Source organism: Mesoplodon mirus (assembly GCF_964341445.2).
Source record: "Mesoplodon mirus genome assembly, chromosome: 7".
Taxonomy (NCBI): Eukaryota; Metazoa; Chordata; class Mammalia; order Artiodactyla; family Ziphiidae; genus Mesoplodon; species Mesoplodon mirus.
Window position 1 is genome coordinate 132502225 of NC_138983.1, and position 15124 is coordinate 132517348.

The 15124-nt window shown below is 53.1% G+C and overlaps 1 protein-coding gene across 3 annotated transcripts in view; it reads left to right on the forward strand.

Moving 5' to 3' along the window:
• PKNOX2 (PBX/knotted 1 homeobox 2) overlaps positions 1–15124 on the forward strand; it is a 256409-nt gene that overhangs the window by 160210 nt on the left and 81075 nt on the right. The window contains exons 1-2 of one of the 3 annotated variants that reach the window (XM_082629709.1): positions 786–810; positions 1835–1943. The exons of 1 other annotated variant lie outside the window; for it this stretch is intronic. The gene's annotated coding sequence lies outside the window, so the exon portion shown is untranslated. Of the gene's footprint in view, positions 1–785; positions 811–1834; positions 1944–15124 lie in introns of those variants that run through there. One more of the 3 variants, XM_082629707.1, reaches the window with a different exon arrangement.

Sequence of the window (15124 nt, forward strand, 5' to 3'; positions counted from 1 at the left end):
GTAGAAGCTGTGCCCTGAAGGCAGTTAGGGCAGTGCCAGGTCGGACTGAACACCCGTAGGTGCCTGTAAGGAGGGAGTCCCTGAAAATTCTGGAGTAGGAGGTGACACAGCCGTGCACCCATCCCGGGCACTGTCTGGCACGCACAAGGCCCTGGGTGGAAGCAGGGTGAAGCCGGCTGACTGGGAAGCTCAGTCCGGGGGCGGCTAACAAGCTGGAGGGGCTTGGCTGGCGTCGCCAGGGATGAGGGCCCTCTCTAGGTGTGTCCCAGGGAGTAGAAAGGCGGAAGACCACCTTCTGCCTGGACTGGACTGGAAAGGGTAGGAAGTGGGGACGTGATGGGGGAGGGAGTGAGGTGGGCTCGGGGAGGGAGGAAGCGGACTCGTCCCCCAGCTTTGCTGCCTGGGGCGGGCAGAGAACAGGGAGGCACTCACAGAAGTCACAGGCAAGGCCAGTGGAGAAGGAGCAGGCTGTTGCGGGAGTACCTTGGTGCTCACAGCATCCTCTCCGGGCAATGGCCAGGGGGGCCTGAGCCTCCTGCCGCTTTGAATGTGTCTCATATCCGTCATCTCCTCTTGGAGGAGGAACCTGGGCCCAGGGTGGCGAAGGGGGTTTTGTTTCAACCCAGAGAGATTTTGTTCATGGAAATTCATGAACTGCCCTGCCTGCTCTTGGAGCCCCTCTCAGCTCATCCCATCTTCAGGCTCCCCCACTTCCTCTGCCCTGTGACCAGGAATTCACACACCCCTCAGGATCCTGGATGTTGTGTCTCTGCCACCTTCGCCTCCCAGCAGTGCAGGTGTGTGCGCCCGGTAAGCGGGAAGGTCTTGTTCAAGCAAATGTCTGAATTTCCATTTCCCACTGCAGCTCCTAGCCTGGCCACTGTTTAGCTCGTCCAGTTGCCATGTAACTAATTACATTCTTTACTGAGGTGCGAGTTGTTTTTACAGGGAGACTAAGATGGTGTTAACTAGGAAGGAATTGTGAATGTTGAAGATGCATTTACCTCTGGTTGTAGGGCTGGGGCTCTGGGCTGGAGGTACTCCCTGAGGCAGCCCTGCAAACGCAACCCAGGTATCAGCAGCCCCCCTCCACCCCCATCCCACGACATCCTGGCCCCAAGCACAGCCTCACTGGAGTCAAATTAGCAACTCGATCCAGAAGGAGAAATTGACATGTTTGGGAAGTGTCAGGCCAGGCCTTATACCTGCGCTGACCACCAACCTCACTTCTGGATACCTTGGTCCATTTCAAATATTGAGAAACAAAATTACTCCCCTTTAATCTAAAAGTAAATAGTTAAGTCATGCAGCTGAAGCCCCCTTTAGGCCAAGGCTGTTTTCCACGGCTTTGGGTCCACCACCCTCCCGACTGTTCCTCCCTCCCCGCATCCCATCAGCGTCCGGACTCCCAGCCGAAGCCTCCCCCACCCCTGGGAAAGCATCTGAAACTCATCCACACACCTGAGCAGGTGGCAACTGCTGCCCTTTCTCTGAGTTCCTTACACTTTAAAGCAAGGAGCCAGCTGTGGCTTCCCGAGACCCAGGATCACTCAGGGACCTGCCCACCCTTGCGGGAGAGGGAGCTGCCTGTATGCCTGGTGCCAGGAGACCAGACGGCGACCACAGGGCACTTCGCGCCGAGACAAGGGTTGGGCTCTAACACAGCTCCGGTGCGTCTGAGCAGCCAGTGAGGAGAGGGGCGTGGTAGGAGTTCTGTAGAGCACAAGGAGTATCCTTTACCACCAGCCTGGGAGAAGCGGGGCACAGAGCGCGTCCCCTCGCTCCCTGCGCCTCGAGCCTCCCCTCCTGAGCGCTGCTCTGCCCTTTCTCCCAGGTGCACTGGCTCCAGCCAACAAGGAAGAATTGCTGGCCCAGCTGGAAGTGAGAAGAGGGGAGTGAGTCTCCTGAGGGCCATCCCAGAGGCCACCGGGATCACCCGAACAGTAAGAAACGTTTCTCCGTCCTTTAACACAAAGTTAAACCCTCCAGGCAGATTATCTTTTCTTCCGAAGACCTCGAGAACCAGCCCATAGCATTAGCTGACAGCGCACATACGACCTCAGAAAGCACAGCGCTGTGTTGTTTCTGCTCGGCTGCTGGAGGATGGGGTGAGGGCTATGCCTCGTCCCTGTATACCTCTCTTTTCTTCTATGTATTCCATGAACGATAAACTGTTGTTGCTACATACGGATGGGCTGTTGCTTACGCACATGACGACAACGATGACGATGACGGTAACACTTCTACGACCCTCTGGAGCAAGTGTTATCACCAGGGGGGGTTTGTGAAAAGCTCAGTTCCTGGACCTCACACCAGAGATCCTGATTTGTGAGTCCAGGTTTAGACCGAGAATCTGTACCCCAAGTGTTTTTCGTGAACACGGAGGATACTGTATCCCAAGTGTGTGTGATGAACTATGAGAAATAGTTCCTTAGAGTGTATAAAGCATTTTGAATAGAGAATCTCACTTAATCCTCTTATCAGATAGGGTTTTTTAAATCCCCTTAAGTAACGTCATGATCTCACAGACCTAAGTATCAGTACAGGCAGGGATTTAGAAATCCAGTTATCCAAAACAAGCCTTTTTTCTCTTCAGTATACCATGATAAGGGCTGGATCTGTTATGGTGAGATGGGGCCCCAGCTCCAAAGGACCCTACCCGGGATTTTATAAGTTTCCCTGATGTCTTAGGGCCACCATGACCTTCTAGTTCCCCGGTCTTCGTTTGGGGGGGGCAGTAATCATTGCCAAATTCCTCACAAAAGCTGGTTTCTCTCAAGAGAAGGAGAGGGACAGAGGCAGGTAGTTAGGAAAGCCATGGACATTGAAGAGGACCGCCTGTCTGACAGTGGCAGATCTGGCCAGACATGACCATCTGCTTCCTGTGCCCTCTGGCTGTTTGGGGAGCTCTGTTTTAGGTGTGTTACTGGGTGGGGAGCACGCTGGGACTCCTAGAGGTGAAAGCCAGAGAAGAGGGCATATCCCAGGGGTCAGGGCTTCCCCCCAAGTGTGGGTGGAGTGATGCCCACTTGGAGGACATTCTTTTCAACGATCTTCAGAGCCTGTGCACACAGTGACGTGGAAAGGAATTCACTGCAGACAGTGGCTGTGGTGAGGGCTTGGCGGAGATGGGGCGGATGGTAAAAGAGAAAAAGGAGGTTAAGGGTTAGAGACTCCTGGTGAACCAGCGTGGACGGGTGTTGTTGCCCAAGTCCAGTTATTTCTCTGGGCCTGGCAAGAGCTTCCTCCTGCCGAAGTACCTATTCCAGAGGTAGTTCAATAGTCAGAGTCCTGTTTCTCTCCAGGCTGATGCTGCGGATGCTGGAGTCTAGATGCCTGGGAGAATGGAGGTTCCCCCGGCCCTCCCTACGTGGAGGAGAATACGTAGAATCTGGGGAAGGATGGACGTGGGTTGACGGACTGCTAAGTCCTGCTGTGGGTTGTGTCTTTCCATAGAATGGAAGATTTCTATGGATGAGATGGAGGCAACCTCAAACATCACCCTGATCTTCCCCCTCACTCCCCAACACACACACACACACACACACACACACACACACACACACACAGAGAGAGAGAGAGAGAGAGAGAGAGAGAGACCACTGAGCCATCTTGCCAAGGGAGTGCCAGTCTGGTCTGTTCCGGGGACTCAGTACAGTTGACACTGTTGCTTGGGTGGGTACAATCGACAAGGACAATTTTTGCAGCTAAGCTGGAAGTGTGGCAATCAGGGAGCCGCCAGCTGTCTCACTTAAATTCTTAGCTCTCTCGCTCTCTTTTTTTAAAATCATTTTGCTTACATAATCCACCCCCTTTTTATTTTCTAATTCTCTCCTTGCAAAGCTGGCACCAGAGGGGAAAGGCTGGGGTGGAGTGGGTAGCAATTACACATCAGTTTGGGGAGCATTTACATTTTGCAATTACAATTTAAAAATAAGCCTCGTTAATGATCTCCACGTGTCAACGACAACCCCGAACTGACATACATACTCTCCTGGGCCTGCCTGCCTCCCCCCTGAAGTCAGAGGCTCAATGGGGGTGGAGGTGCCTAGGGAGATGGGACAGCATCTGAGGGGGGGCGAGAGCGATGAGGGTGCCCTTGGGGTTGGCGGAGGGCAGGGGCAGAGCTGAGCGCCAGAGACCAAGGATCCAGGCTTCCGGCTTCTCTCCTCCCCCGCCCTGTGCTCGTGCTCGTGGTCCGTCCCAGCCCATCTCCATCCCCGCCCAACACAGCAGGCTCCATGTCCTCGGAGGCGACTAGGAGGCGACCTCAGGGCTCAGAGCTGGGAGAAGTTGAGCCCCAATCCTGTTCCCCTCCGAGGTGGGCATTTTCAGGGTCCTGCTGGGCCAGTAAACCCTAGTCCCCCAGAGCCAGCAGATGTGCTTGGATTTTCTTGGATTGGGTAGAGGGGCTGAGTCCATACGCAGGATTCTGGAAGGAAAAAGGATTAGCTGTATCCCGGTTTGGGAAAGACATTTCTCTCATCAATTGGTTACCATATATTTATCGACACCCTCTGATTCCTTGAGCAGGGACTTTGGAACAGACCAGCCCAGACTCAGATTCTAGCTCTGCCATTTGCTGGCTGTGGGATTTGGGGCAAGTTACATGACTTAAGTTTTCTAACCGTCACTGTCTTGATGTAACTGGGATAATCACGTTTACCTCACAGGGCTTGTGTGAGGGTGAAAGGCTGTAACTGCCGGATGGCACCTCACGTGAGTCTGGTACCTGGTGGACGCTCAGGAAACCTCAGCTCCGCTCCCAGCCCCTCCCCAATGCGCTCCCTCCTGCCCACAGTGAAGCTGCTTCTTTCCAGCTTCCGTGGACACTAAGGAAGGACGATCCAGTCCAAGCCATCTGCTCCCTGAGCAGCTCCTGAAGTGGACCCCAGCCCTACACACCCCTGCCACCTCTCGGTGGGCTTCTCTGTGGGGCCCTGGCATCAGGCCTCCACTCCAGCCTTCAGCATCTCACAGGCTCCCTTCCTGCCTCTGGCTCGTAGCAAGCCCAGCTCTCCCTCTTCTGGGCGCTAATTCAGTGGAGCGACCTTCCATCAGGCCCCACGTATGTTTATCTGTGAGTGAGGGAGGCGGACCAGAGCTCTGTGAGGTGCCTTTTAGCCTCGGCATCTGTAATTTCCAGATTTTCCTTCCCCTCTTGGCTTTCCCCCCACCGGTTACTTGTGTGTGAAGCTTTCCTCTCCTGGGCAGCTTCATCCAGGCCAGTCTTTGGACTGATGTTCTTGTAGTCAAGAACATGCATTCGTGACTTGAAACATACAGAAAACAGCTCTTCCCTAGGACAGAAAGAGATCTGCATCTTGCAATAATCTGAGCGAGGGAGACGATCCAGAAGCGGGCCACTTGGTGTAGGGCAGAGGACACAGAGAGGGGCTGCAGACGGGGGTTCCTTGAGGACAGGGACTGCATCTTATTGGTTTGGGTGTTTAGTTGAACACAGTTAAATATTATGTTTTCAATACTGTTCTAAAAACTTGCTTTGTTAACCTAGGCTATATAATGGAGAGTTTTCCAGGTCAAAATAAATAGATCTACTCCATTATTTTTGACTGCTGCATAGTATTCTAAAAAGCCTCCTTTCTTTCCCACACCTCTACCCACTAGGTTCACCATCCAAAGTTAACCCCTGACGAACAGTTTCTGATTTAGCTGATTTTGTGGCCGCTTATTATGTCATATAATATGCGTCAGTCCTTCTTTTTTTTATAATATATTTCATTTTATTTATTAATTTTTTTGGCCGCTCCACACGGCACATGGGATCTTAGTTCCCCGTCCAGGGATCGAACCCTCTCCCTCTGCAGTGGAAGCACAGTCTTAACCACTGGACCACCAGGGAAGTCCCTCAGTCCCTCTTTCTTAATGTATGTGTTTATTTATGAACTCCCCCCTGTGGAAGCTGGGGAGATGAGCACATGTTCTTCTCCTTCCAATTTGTATTAGTTTGATCACACTATATTTGATATTATTTATTTTTAGTCTATAGTATTATATATAATACAATGCATATATAGTACATAGTGTTATACTATTTAGTATAATCGACTCTAGGTTGATTATAAGGTGGAAATGTTATTCAGCCACAGAACTACATCGTGTGATTTGACCACAGAAAAGGGAATGGAATCCTGTCATCACCCCTTGACTGCGGCCTGGAATCGACCGGGCCCCCAGGTTGACAGCCACCCCTCATTCCCTCCAGCTGCCTTCCCTCCCATTGGGCTGCTGCTCTATCTTGTTTTCTGTGGTCTTCTTCCTCCGACTTCTTTGTTTTGCTGGAATACCACCTCTAGTTATTTTTATATTAATGGGAGGGAAGTAAATTCTGAGTCTTCATGTGTCCAAAACGGACTTTATCTTGTCTTCGACCTTGACTGATAGAACACAGATCAGGTCCCAAGTTCAACACCTTTTTCTCATAGATCTTGACGGTGCTACTCCACCACCTTCTTATTTCCAGTCTTGCTGTGAGAATCTACTTTTAGCTTTCTTTCCTTTTTAAAGTTCTGAAATTTCACCACTATGTGCTGAGGCTTGAGTTTTTTTTGTTTGCTCCTTTTTTATTTCTCTTCCTTAGCCCTTGGGATCCCTTTAAATCTGAAGTCACCTATCTTGCTTCATTTCATATCTTTATTTATTCCACTCAGTTGTCTCTGTTTTCTTCTTCTGGAACGTCCACTGCCCAGCGCAGAGCCTGGCACGTAGTAGGTGCTCAGTAAATGACTATTGGGTTCTGGTTAGGACGCCGGCTCAACTTGCTGCGTGGACCTGGATGGGATCTCTCCTCTGTATGGGGCAGCGGTCAGACCTGTGATGCTCCGCCAGCCCTCCGGCAATCTGCTCTGGAGCCTTGGGTCCAACACTGCTCCTGGGCTTGGGGAAGAAGCTAAGAATGAGGAGTGAGGGGAAAGCTGAGGTCGAGCTGTAGGGCAGCCGTAGTGGCCAGCCTCCCAAGACAGTTCCCTGAAACCTCAAATTTCTTCAGCATCCCCTGAATGTCCCCCCTGGGGACCTCTCTCCTTGACCTTCCAGATCATTCTTACATGGGCCTTTTCCCCTCTTCATCTCCCTCTGCCCATCTCCTCTACTCTCCACCTTCTCAGCTCACATGCACACACAGCTCCTGTTCCATGAAATGATCCCTCACCATGGCAAGGGCCTCATTAGGTGAGATCCTTTTTTTCACTTTTATGAATTCCAGAACAAAGAGACAGAAGACTTCTCGTCCCAATGCTGCAGAGCAGATGCTCTGACCTGAGACAGCCAGGCCCTAAAAAAGAGATCAGAGAGGCCTGCTGTTAGCAGGGATCTGCCTCAGCCTGAGACCACCTGTGCCCTTGGGGAGGCATCTTGGACAAGAATTCCCATTTATTCTTCCTCCCCTCCCCAGAGATGGGTTCTGGGAGCAGATGCCTCATGTGCAGCTCCCCTGCCTACCCAGATCCATCTGCTCTGGACAGAATCTCTAGATCTGGGAGTTGAGATGCTGCACTCCTTCTCCCTGAACCGGCCAGATACTGGAAGACCCAGATCAACAAGTGCTCAGATCCCAGAAGGTCATTCTCTGTTCTAAGTCAGAGCACCCTCATTGGTCCCTCAGGGCCAGAGTCCACTGTGTGAAATTGTCTCCTCCCCACTGCACCCCCCTCCTGTCCTTGTCCTGCCCTGAGAGTTGGGGTCTGTCTTACTGGCACAAGTAGAGGCACAATCTTGAACTTCAAGTCCACAAAGATTCTATACTGAAGGCAGGACTCTTTCTTTCCACTGAGACTATGATGAGAGGGAATGGGTTCTCACTGCAAAGGGCAGAATTAAGGTTTGATGCGCGTGATAATTTTCAGACAAGCTGCTAGTACTCAGAGGTTCTGCGCTAATCTGAAACACTTCTCCTTGGTTGAGTGCAGTGGAAAGGGCCAGCATATGACTAAGTTTTCCCTGTTAGAAACCCGAGAAGTATAGACCCTTTTCCAAGGCTGGAGGTTGAAGGGGATAGAGCTTGGCAGGGGACAGCCAGAAGCCAGTGGGAGGTAGAACACAGCTCTGGTCCTCTGCACTTCTGTTTAATTGCTTCCTGCTTCAGAGGGTGTGGGTAAAAACCCCACTGCTGGCCTGCGAAGATGTCTTTACTGGTCGCCCTTTCAGAATGCTGCCTGGAACCTCTGGGCTGAGAGAGGAAGGAAGTGACTCTGAAAAGAAGGTTTGCAGGAAAGGGCTTCTGCAGGGGGATAAAGTCAGGACCCAGGTAGATATGACAAGGACTGGATGCTCCCTAAGGATGGGGTGCCCGCAACCTGAAAAAAAGCCAGTGCTGCCCAGTTGGACAGGCTTTCCAAAGATAGAGCCAGGTGCCCCTTAACCTGTGAGTCACGGCGTATTTCTCTCCAGAACAGGGACTTCTTTTCAGCTGTGGGTGGTCCCCGGAAAACCATGGGTGGGGTGGGGAGAAAAGGCCAAGCAGAGACAGTCACAGGGAGCCGGCTGACTGCACGCCCCCTTCCACCCGGCCCCGCCCCACCTGGGCCGCAGCTCGGGAAGGAGACACTGCCTGAATCCCAGCCAGTGTGAGTCAGAGCCCTGGCCCCGAGCTGCCTGTGGCGTGTGGTGTCAGGGCACAGACAGCCCCGCCTCCACCCAGCTCCAGCTCCAGCGTCCTGCTCCCACAGCTGAGACACTTGATCAAATTCCCCATTACACACTGCCTTTTACATGCAGCCTTCAACCATGTGTTCCATCATTTCACGTTCGTTCTCGAATTTTGTTCTTTCCCTTCATAACTGAACCCACAGTCCAGTGAGTCCACGATGGAAGCTCAGACCTGCCTCTCTCAGCGATGATGGAAGCATCTCTGTCTTGGTTGCAGCGAGTTTATGAGGCCCTGACTTCTTATCGCTGCTATCAGCACTTTGTTTTCCATCTTCCACTCATTTTTATGCAATAATAAGAGCAAATGCAATACAGTATTTAAATACATTTGCACACACCCTGCTGTCCAAAGAAGACAGGGCTGAAGGAAATGCACGGTTGCTGTTAGGAGGCCTCACCATCTGCAGGCACAAAGTGCATGCTCGTTAGTGAGGTACAAAAGCCCGAATTTGGCAAACGGGGGACGTTTAGGTGTGTCGATACAATGCGACTCTTGGAAATTCGGGGCATGTAGAAGTGACGGGCAGGGACTTCCCTGGTGGCGCAGTGCTTGGGACTCCACGCTCCCAGTGGGCCCGGGATCGATTCCTGGTCGAGGGGCTGGATCCCACATGTGTGCTGCAACTGGGAGTTCGAATGCCACAGCTGAGGAGCCCGCGGGCCGCAACTGGGGGGCCAGCGAGGCGCAACCAAATAAATAAATATTTTTTTAAAAAAGCAGTGAGGAGCAGCCCATGTTGGGTGTCCTGACTGCAGATGGTAGTATTTCCACAGTCAGCCTTGTCCTTCTCCTGCTCCACTTCCAGGGCTCTGCCCCACCGCTGGTGTGCCCCACCTCTGCCCCAAGACCTCTAGGTTAACCGTTTAGACTCTGAAATCAGGCCGTGTGTCACATGTGGAAACTCTCAATGTCTCCAAGCCTCAGTGTTCCCATCCTTGAAAGGAGACAACAATCACACCTACGCCATATGGTTTTTGGGAAAAACAAACAAGGTTATCTGTGAAAGAAGCTTAGCATAATGCCTGGTGCATGGTGAGGGCTCAGTAAATGGCAATCGTTAATAATTCTGGGTATCATCTCGCCCTGAGCAAAACTGGCTCCAGGGAAACAAACTCATTCTCACTGAGGTGTAAGTGATTGCTGGGGCTTAAAGATTTATCCCTCCCAGATTTGTTTGTTTGATATTTTAACAGTAAACCAAAGACATTTAATTGTAATTGTATATACATCCAGGCTCTGTAAGGAGGTAGACCTTGTGAAATCATATTGCACAGACTTTTTTCCCCCAGAATGAAATGCAAGGCAAAGCCATGATCTTGTCTGCTGGGGAGCAGAGGGTTCAACGGGCAAGATGGGACGTGGCCGGGAAGTAGCTTTTCCATAACGTAGAAACACGCGTCGTGCTAAATCGTGCTACGTGCCCTCCTTCTGCCCAGCGGCAGGGCTCCCAGTGAGAGCACGGTCCAGGAGAGGAAAGTAAAGAAGGCTTCGTGGAGGGCTTCCCTGGTGGCGCAGTGGTTGAGAGTCCGCCTGCCGATGCAGGGGACACCGGTTCGTGCCCCGGTCCGGGAAGATCCCACATGCCGCGGAGCTGCTGGGCCCGTGAGCCATGGCCCCTGAGCCTGCGCGTCCGGAGCCTGTGCTCCGCAATGGGAGAGGCCGCAACGGTGAGAGGCCCGCGTACTGCAAAAAAAAAAGAAGGCTTCGTGGAGTAGGCTTCTGAGCAAAGTTTTGATGAAGGAAAGGGTGCAGTAGTGTAATATACAGGGCCTCGCCAGCAGAGAAGCACAGCAAGAGGCGTGGAGGAAACATTTCGCAGGAGGTAGACAGGGCTTGCCTACTCAGCTGGGGCTCTGGTGGTGATGCCCAGGAATGGACTCGCCGCCCGGCATCACCACCTCTCAGTGGCAGCCTCCATCCTCCCCTTCTCCCCCTCCCCACCGGGGCTGCCTTTCTGAGGGGTCAGGAACACAGAGCCAGCGTACCTGCTCTCGTTCCAAACAGCAGTGAGGACCAAGGGTTGCAGCAGTCCAGCTGGCGTCCTTTCGTCCCACAAGTTGACCTCATTACTGTGGACTCTACCTGGTCCCCCTACCTTTTTCTCACGAGCTCACCTGGGTCCCCACAGAGACCCAGGGGGAGGACAGCTGTTGGCTGAGTCAGGAAGTATCAGGGATGAGTGGCTTTTCAATGATAAACTGAGCCCAAAGGGCCACTTTGCTTCCACAGCCCTGATTCTTGACCTTTTTTTTTTTTTTTTTCTGGAGGCAATTTAAAAAAATGGAACCAGATATCATCCAGCCAGAGGACATGGTGCAGTCCTTCTCAGAGAGAAAAGGAGCCTGGCTGACCCTTTTAGCATCCTCTGCTTCCAGGAGAATCTGAGAGCATTGCGGATGACACACCCGATAGGCACCAGGGTCCCTTACCTCTGTGGACTCCCGCCGACCCAGACCCCTCCCTCCCCTTCTTGGTCCCTCACTTCTCCTGCTCTCCTTCCTCTTCCTGGCCTGGCGCCCAGGGAGTGGCAGCCTCCAAGGCAACTGCCTCCAAGAAGAGAAAGACTGATGGGAGGGAGCAGGCAGGTGGGGCAGCAGAAGCAGAAGCTCTCCTTCCAACTGGGGTCCCCAGCGTCTGAGCTGTTTGTCTGTCTCTGTTGTATTGCGAGCCTCAGGGACCCAGCCCAAGTTGTTTTCTCAGCTCGGTTGCCGTCAGCTCTCAACAAATAATAATAAACCTGGGAATCAGGTTTGTCAAGGGGGATTTCAGTCCCTGGGTTCATTTTTAGATTTGTTTCTCTACACATGTGTGCAGACACGGAGCACGTGACGGGGCTCCAGGGGAGAAGCCCGGGGCTCCCAGCTGCCCTGGCAATCCACCCGCACCACTCCCACGGCAGAGCTGCAGGGCCCTCCTCTGCCCCGGACCACTAGGGCTGCCTGGATATTTGAAAGAGAAGAAAAATAACTGAATGAAAGGCCCCAAGCTCTCTCCTTTCTCAGTTCCTCCCCACCTCTCCCACTCATGCTGTTTGGATAGAGATGATGGGGGCTGGAGATGAAAAAGAGAGGGCAGAGTCCTATCTCCAGGTTCGAGAGTTGCCTGAGGGATGGGCGGGAAGCTGGTCATGGGAGTGGGGAGAGGCTTCAGTGACTGGAACCAGCGATGGCCTCCCGACCCCCATTCTTGGGATGCAGTGACAGGGGAGCGGGTTCCTGGAAAGGGAAAATACGTTCTAAGTCGAGCCTCACTGGCCAAAGCAGGACCCAACTGTGGGTGAGTGTGAAGTTTAGGACCAGACTGAGGTGCCTCTGGGGCAGAGTAGCACCTGCTTTAAGGCAGATTGGAGGTGACCGTTAGAGGTCATTGCTGTCATCCCCCTGCCTCCCAGCAGGAGAGGCTGCAAACCACTTCTCTGTGAGAAGAATGCGGGCTGTGCTTACCCTTATAGCTCGCATGCTTCTTTTTCCTCCCTTTCTGTTTTTTTGTTTTATTTTGTTTAAAGGAACCAAAGGGGGAAAAATTGCCAAGTTGTAAAGTGCTTAAAGAGGAGATGAGAATCTTCATCAGAATGCTAAAAGCTGGAGAGGGAGAGTAATGTGAAAACTCTTGCCTGCTATTTATGGGATTGATTCTCAGATCAAGAAGAAGTAAGCAGTCAGATGAAAGGAATTATTGTTAAGCTCCTCGGTAGGAAGATCTAATGGACAATTGCCGCTATCAGGGGGAATTAAATTGCTGTTTCAGTTTGTAAAATATATCAGTGGCTTTTTGAAGCCAGAAAAGGTGTGACAGCCAAGGCAGGGAGGAAAGCGGGAGACTCTGTCACTTTCTGGTCTTCGTGTGAGAAGCAAGAGCAGGCAGGAGGGATGCCAGGGCCAGAGCGAGGGCTGCTATCCTAACTCTGACCCTGGTCCATTATTTTTTTATTATTATTATTTTTTTTTTGCGGTACGCGGGCTTCTCACTGTTGTGGCCTCTCCCGTTGCGGAGCACAGGCTCTGGACGCGCAGGCTCAGCGGCCCTGGCTCACGGGCCCAGCCGCTCCGCGGCATGTGGGATCTTCCCGGACCGGGGCATGAACCCGCATCCCCTGCATCGGCAGGTGGACTCCCAACCACTGCGCCACCAGGGAAGCCCCTGGTCCATTATTTTTTTGAAGCCAAAATGAAAACGAGCTGCACTGGGGGAGTAAAGGAGAGAAAGCTACAGCCCTGACTCTGGGTCCTGATGTGCCGGGGGCCCCCATGAATCAGAGGCAGTGGGCCAGGACGGGGCTTCTCCCTGGGAAACCCAGTCAGGGGTGTGGAGGGTGACTGACATGGGTCTGAGATTCCCAACAGCTCCACCCCACGCAGGGAATGTCACCATGAAGCTCCCCCCACTACACTGTGGACACACTGGGACCCAAGGTGGGGTATAATCCCCTTCCTCCCAGAACTGGGTCTCCCAGTGAGCTCATCCCCAGGTCCCTGAGCGCATAAATGACCCCGTTGACCCGCCCCCACGGGGGATATATTGTTACTCCAGATAAAGAGCAAAGAGCAAAATGGCCTTGGGCACGGGGAGGGGGAGGAGGGGGAGGCCCTTGGACAGGCTGAGGAGGGGGCCTCGCTGCTGGGGCGGTTCACAGTCGGCTCCCACCCCTTCCAAAGACCACATGGTGGCTCAGGGCTGAAGGAGGCGAGAGAGGTGGGGAGAGAGGGCGATTTCCCATCTCGCGGGGAGGCGGAAGCCGGCAGACCTGGTCAAACTCATGCTGGCCCCTGCTGGCCCCTCTGTCTCCTAGAGACCAGCGCCATCACGAGAGGGCGTGACCTGGACCACCTCCCAAGTGGGCTTCTCAGAAAAGTAGTGAAGCACAATCAGAGCAGAGGGTTGTGGGTGGCCAAGGGGCCTGAGTTGCCTACTGTCTTGGTTGTCATCTCTGCTGCTTCTCAAGTCAGCAGAGAATTATTTCCCGCTGAGAGTTCCAAGCAGGAACCGGAGGGGCACCAGGGAAGTGGCCCTTCTGACTGGGACGTTCTGCCAGGACTTGGGCTCTGTGCCTGGTGCAGTGGCCCCCGGAACCCGGGTAATGGGGGAGGTGTGACCTCTTAGCCAGCCAGCCTGCAGCGCAGCGAGTGAGCCGGGGATCTGATCCTGAGTGCAAATCCTGCTCAGCTCTTCCCCACCGTCCTTCCTTCAGTGTAGACACAGTTACCCTCCTGGCTCCCACGCCCCTACTGTGAGCCTGGGCTTTTCAGACTAGAGGATTCTCTTTGCCCCCAACACCCTGAGGTCAGAAAGATGGGGCGGGGGAGCAGCATCTGCTAGGCCACGGCATTCCTGTCACCTCGGGCCCTGAGCTTCCACCCAGCTCCCAGAACACTTGCGGTGAAAAGGCCCAGGTCCAACGCTTGCTGTGCTGTGAGGGCGTGGCTCCTGGGGGCTGGCCCTTTCCCATTCCACAGGACCCTTCACTTCTCCCTCACTTTGAAACACTTCCACCAGACCTCCTCACATTTTGAAGCTTCCCACCCACAGGTGTACCCTCTCTCTCACCTCCATCCTCCCCTCCATCCCCACACTGGCCTCGCCCTTGTCACTTCGATACTGACTCCACTCCACGCACCAAGGCTCAGAGACCATCGAGTTCCTTTAGCCACTCAGCTCTCAGCTGCGGTTTCTAACCCTTACTGGGTTTTGGGAAGAGACCTGGTGTGTGTGTGTGTGTGTGTGTGCACGCACGCGTGTGTGCGCACGCCTGCGTTTCTTTAGATAAATCCACAGAGTCACATGAAATCAGTGACAGGTTGACACCGTTATTTCAAGATTCATCGCTCTGAGTTGCCAGCAGAGGAGCCGTAGCCAACTCCTTCCCACCACCAACACTTTTTTTTTTCCAGGCATAATTTATAGCAGTGGGGTGAATTTGTTTCCAAAAGATGAATATCACACTATCAGCAACAGCTGCCTCTCGTTCTTATTTGTTTTTAAATTTGACTCAAAGTCCAATCCTCTGTACACATCCGAAGCTGTAAATCCTAAAGCGACTGATTACATGATTTAGTAAACAGGTTATATTATATAATGCAATTAAAGCGGGGCTCCGCGGCGCCACCTACAGGCAGCTTCTGAGAAGGGAGCTGGGCCAGAGACTCATTTTGGACCAGGCTCTCCGCGGAAGGAAAATAAACGGCATTGCGCCAGGCTTGAGGCGGCTGCTCCGGGGGAGAAGCTGAAGCCAGCCAGGTTACTAATGCAGCCTTTTGGTCCCTCCTGCTGAGTTCACGGTGTTATTTCAGCCTCCTGCAAATCTGTCTAGACGTCAGAACCCAGGCCTGGGCAGCTGCTCAGAGGGGCGGACCTGGGGTTGGGGGAGGGGGTGGTAGCCACCTGGGGGCTCCTGGGCTGGGGGGACTCGGAGGAGGGCTCCTGGCTCTCCTGGCTTCAGGGGCCTCCTTCCCTCACTCT